This window comes from Dipodomys merriami, unplaced genomic scaffold (assembly GCF_024711535.1).
Source record: "Dipodomys merriami isolate MVZ:Mamm:240054 unplaced genomic scaffold, mDipMer1.0.p SCAF_1210, whole genome shotgun sequence".
In the NCBI taxonomy this organism is placed as follows: Eukaryota; Metazoa; Chordata; class Mammalia; order Rodentia; family Heteromyidae; genus Dipodomys; species Dipodomys merriami.
In genome coordinates, this window is record NW_027202506.1 from 7,181 (window position 1) to 7,898 (window position 718).

The following is a 718-nucleotide window of genomic DNA, read 5'->3' on the forward strand; positions in this document are numbered from 1 at the left end:
AAGAAAACGCGTTCTTAGAAGCCCTAGCTAAGCATATTGGCTTCAGCAATGGAGGGAGGCCAAACTTTTTGATATATTGTCTTAATATTTTTGCTACCTAAAGTGATTTTACAGAGCCTATTTAGCTCACTACAATTTAGAATGGATTGAATGAAGACATGAAAATAAATTCCACATCTAAATAAAAGAGTTTTAAAAGAGAAACCATGAAGATGTAGCAGTGGGGAAGGACTTATAGTCCTTCACCTTCACTAGACTTGAAGCCAAGAATCTGTGATTAGTTGGAAATTACGCAAGGCTAAGAGAAGGACAGAGACATAGGACATAGGAGAATTGTCCTTTTGTAACAGACACTGTCATCCAAGGTATGGATGATTTAACTCTATTCTTTTCCATACATCCTTCTGAGCAAATGCAAGACCAAGAGAAAGATAATCTATTGAAATAATTTTTGAAAGAATAACTTCACTGATCCTGATATGGTATCTAAAGAGAGTCTTAAAAGAGAAGATAAAAGTGAAGTATTCTTCGGTTTCCTCTAAGCATTTTGTTAGCAAAGTATATATTTGAGGTTAGAAGTGATTGAACCAAAAAGAGGTGGAGTACCCATGTTTTTTTTTAAATTTTTATTTTATTTGTGAACATACTGTACAGAGGGGTTACAATTACATGGGCAAGATAATGCATACATTTCTTACCAAGCATTGCAGGCTCCTCC